Raw genomic sequence first — 5,279 nt, 5'->3', positions numbered from 1 at the left:
GTCCCAACATTGATTCCGGTTAGCTCCTTCATGGGTCCGACAAGACTCTGTAAACTGTCCCGACATTGATTCCGGTTAGTTTCTACAAGGGTCCAGCAAGACTCCGTAAACTGTCACAACAACTGCCACAACATTGTCTGCTACAACGGTCCGCCATGACCCCATAAACTGTCTTCTACATCGGTCCAACACGAGCCAGTGTCTTCTACATCGGTCTGCCATAACCATACAGTCTTCTACAACGGTCTGACACGGCCATACAGTGTCTCCTATCCATTTTTTATTTTTCAGATTATTTTTCTTGTTTTGTTACTCTCTCCAAACTCAAGTTGGTTAGTTCCTATCCCCCTTGAGTTTGCGGGGGGCTGTTAAAACCTACCATCACCTACTCCACCTACTACACCTACCACCACCTACTACACACCTACCACTACCACCTACTCCACTACATCTCCTATATAAGGAGCCCCTCACCATTTGTAATAAAAAACATTCAATCAATCAATAATACAATCAATATCTATACAATTCTCTATTTTTCTTTATACATTAAATTTCTACAATATTTTTTTATTAAAATTGTAGATATCTACCTATATTTTATAATATTCTATTATAACATAACAACAAAAACAAAAAAAACTATTTTTTTTAAAGTTTATCTAAATAAACTTTAAATCAATAAAACTCACATGTCTATTATATATCTAACTCACATCATAACTTACCTAAATAATAATAATTAAAAACAAATGAAAACCACAGATAAATTAAATTTAAAAAAAAAGATACCCACAACTCCATCTTAAATAAATTGGAAAAAAATACCCGAATAGAAACCACAAAAAAATAAAAATAAAAATAAAAAGATATATCTATCTATCTATCTATACTATATATTAAGCAAAAGGGAGTTTTTAACCCTAAGACTTGTGAGAGCTCCAATCTCCCAATCTAAATTTCTTGATTTTTTGATTTAAAAAAAAAAAACCTTAACATTTATTAACTTCTACTAACACCCAAGTTTTACACTCATAATAACACTTTAACGAATTGAGAACAAGTATAAATTTTTTTTTTGAAATCCAGCACATATGAATTCCTTGAAAAATCCCAACACATATGATTATTATCCCTCATATCTATACTATATATTAAGCAAAATGGGGTTTTTAACCCCAAGCCTTGTGAGAGCTCCAATCTCCTAATCTAAATTTCTTGATTTTTTGATTTAAAAAAAAAAAAAACTTAACATTTATTAACTTCTCCCAACACCCAAATTTTACACTCGTAATAACACTTTAACGAATTAAGAACAAGCATAAATTTTTTTCTTGAAATCCAGCACATATGAATTCCTTGAAAAGTCCCAACACATATAATTATTATCCCTCATATCTATCTATACTATATATATAATAGAATGTAGTGGTGTTTCCAAAAGCCTTCAAAATGTTATTCTAAAATTCTCATAATTTTAAAAAATACGTGGCAGCTGTCTTTTCAGTTTATAGTTCATTTCTTCTCCTCTCAAAGACTTTCGGAACAATAAAAACTCCTAACAAACCCATCCATAAAAGCTGTCAACAAAAAAAAAAAAAAAAACCAAACAAAACATATCCATAAAAAGCTATAAAAAAAAAATCAAGACTTTCACTCTCCCACAACTCCTACAATAGATACATATCCCTCTCCCACGTTATTCTCCCACCTCGAACAAATTTAAAAACAACAAACACCCATCTATCCATATCCTTATAACAGATAGATATAAAGACTTTCACTCTCCCACAACTCCTACAATAGATACATATCTAAGATATAGATATCCCTCTCCCACGTTACTCTCCCACGTCAAACAAATCTAAAATATACTTCATTAACTTCCTTCTTCAGCAGTGAACATCAGCAGTCCCCGAATTCAGCAGTCCGCCTCTCGATCGAATGCATGTCTCGGTTCTTCTTTTTCTTTTTCTTTTGCTTTACTAATTTAATTTTTGTTCCAACCATTTGTGATTTTGTATTTTGACTATAAATATTGCACCATTTGCGATTTTGTATTTTCATTATAAAGATTGCAGAAAAAGCAAATGTAATTTACCCATAACTTTACGTGCAGACATAGGCAGATTAGTCTAACAAATCCAGCTGCACTTACGGTTCAAAAATTACAAGCTTAGAATAACATGCGCATGGGCTGCTGAAGTTGCAGATTTTGAAACCACAAATCTTTTAAGTTTTAAGAGAATTTCAATCCAAACAACTTTCAAGCCCAATCTACAGATTCATTATGTTTATTCTCATTAATGGTGTACTTTTATTATTGACATGCCTTGAATACACTTGCACAAAGACACATTTTTGTATTTATTGAGAAAAGTATAGGTTTGATTTGCATTACGAATTTAAATAGTGTTCATATACATTTTATTTTTGGCAGATTGTAATTTAAATTATGTTCATATAAATTCTTTTGGTAGTAGTATTGTTCTTTTTTTTTTTATTTTTATTTTTTACATGTCTTACTTTGAGATATGGTAGGCAATGGTTTATAACGGTACTACTGTGGATGGTACTATGAATGTTCCTATCAAAATTTTCAATCTTTCATGTTTTATTTTGTTTTTCAAAATCCAAAATATATATGTACATACTTGGTTTGAAAATTGGAAATATTTTTTATGTTTTGAAATGAAAATTTTACCATATTAGACATGATTTCAATTCTTTTGTTTTTTTTTTTATATTTTTTAATTTAAGATTAAAATTTAATTATTTTCATTACTTCTTTAATTTCTTAGATTTCAAGAATCTATTAAATTTAATACTATGTTTTGTTTATGATTTTAGTGGACAAATAATTCAATAAAAAATAAAGTTTAAGATGGTTAAAAGTATATTTTGATAGGTATTTGCAGTGTTCCACCAACAAGATAATGCAAGTTTACCATTATATTAACAATACATATTAGTTTTATTTTTATTTTATGTTATGAAAAATAAAATCAATAATTTTACGCATAATACAACTAAATTTATTTTGGGTGGAGTAAGGGGAAATTAATTAATTTTTATGTATATTATAAAATGATAACAGGTATATTAAGTCATTTGTGCATTAAACTCATAATTTTTTTAATTTTTTTTTTATAATTTTACACAACTTTTAAATTCGTATTTTTATTTTTATTTTAAATTTACAAATAATACTCTATTTGGTTTGGAGTTTTCAAAAACAGTTTTTTGAATTTTCAATTAATCTTGATATACTTAAAAGTTATAAAATTTGTACAAAAACCTTTAAAAGATTTATTGAAGACAACAAAATGCGAAAATGTATTGAATTTTTTTTTTTTTTTGGTGTGTGTGTGTATTTGGTGAATTTTTTAAAAGTTTTTTTTATATATAAATATTATACTTTTTAAGTGTATCTAGATTAAGTATATCTAGAAAATTTTAAAAAACTAAGTAAAATATTAAAAAAATTACTAAAAAATAAAAACTTAATTTTCTAAAAAGTGAGCTAAATTAAAAGTTTTATATAAGAGAAACAAAATGATTAAAAAAAAAAAGAGTATAATATATATCGACAAAAAATATTTATTCCGTGCATAGCACGGGTGAACGCTAGTACTATATATTAAGCAAAAGGGGGTTTTTAACCCCAAGCCTTGTGAGAGCTCCAATCTCCCAATCTAAATTTCTTGATTTTTTGATTTAAAAAATAAAAAACTTAACATTTATTAACTTCTCCCAACACCCAAGTTTTACACTCATAATAACACTTTAACGAATTAAGAACAAGCATAATTTTTTTTTTTTGAAATCCAGCACATATGAATTTCTTGAAAAGTCCCAACACATATGATTATTATCCTTCATAATAACACTTTAATACATTAAAAACAAAAATAAAAAAAAATTCTTGAAAAGTCCAACACATATGATTATTATCAAAATATTAAATTTTAATATAATATAATAAAAAAAAGACATTTAATTTCTTGAAAAGTCTAACACATGTGATTATTATCTAAATATTAAACTTTAATATAATATAAAAAAGGGAAAAAAAACATTTAAATATATATATATATATATATTTAAAAATCACAATTTATATATATATATAGATAATTATAAACGCAACCCGTGCATAACACGGGTGATATGCTAGGATAATAAAAAAGAAAAGACATTTAATTTCTTGAAAAGTCCAACACATATGATTATTATCAAAATATTAAAATTAATATAATATAAAAAAGAAAAAAAAAGAAGACATTTAAAATAAAAAAAAAGAAAATATTTAAAAATCACAATTCACATATCTATCTATACTATATATTAAGCAAAAGGGGGTTTCTAACCCCCATGGCCTGTGGGAGCTCTAATATACCAATCTCAATTTTCTAATTTTTTGTTTTTTTAAAAAAAAAAAAAATAACATCAACATTTATTAACTTTTCTCAACCCACAAGACTTTTTGACTTCTCTCATAATTACTGCAGTATCTTCTCCAAAACAAATAATTTGTATATTAAAAAAAATTTAAAACAAATATAAATATTTATATCTGTATGTATCTATTTATTTATATCTATCTCTAACCCACAAGTTTTGTGAGAGTTCCAATATCTGAACCTTAATTTCTTAATTTTTTTGATTTTTTTTGAAAAAAAAAAACATAGCACTTATTAAATTCTTCAAAGTCTTTTTAACTTCTCAAATACACACACTTTTTTTAACTTTTCACATACGTATTGCAAACAGTGAGTCTCCTTTTTGTTTTCTCCTTCTTGACTTCTCACTTTCTACACTTTCAACTTTAGTGACCACGTATGCAAACAGTAAGTCTTCTTTTTGTTTTCTCCTTCTTGACTTTTCCTTTTGTTTACTATTTTAATATTGTAGTTAGATAGCGCATAAAAATATTTGTGATTTGTCTTGCGAATAAAAAATTATAATTTGATTTTTTAATATGATTATAAATTCTCACAAAGAGAAAAATGTGATTATAATTAGTTGAATGTTTTTTTTTTTTAATGTGATTGTAGTTAGTTTAATAGTTCTTTTTTTTATTTATTTATTTTATTATGGGAAAGATGTGATGTGATTGTAGTTTGTTCAATGGCTCTTTTTTTTAAATATGATTGTTGTAGCTAGTTTAATATTTTTTTTTAATGTTATTTAATCTTTTTATTTACTATTTTAATTTTATTTTTAATATGATTGAAGTTAAATAACCATAAACACTCATAAAGAAAAAAATGTGATTG

This window comes from Camellia sinensis, chromosome 7 (genome assembly GCF_055761805.1).
Source record: "Camellia sinensis isolate YWXY chromosome 7, ASM5576180v1, whole genome shotgun sequence".
Classification (NCBI taxonomy): domain Eukaryota; kingdom Viridiplantae; phylum Streptophyta; class Magnoliopsida; order Ericales; family Theaceae; genus Camellia; species Camellia sinensis.
This window is presented reverse-complemented; position numbering follows the sequence as displayed.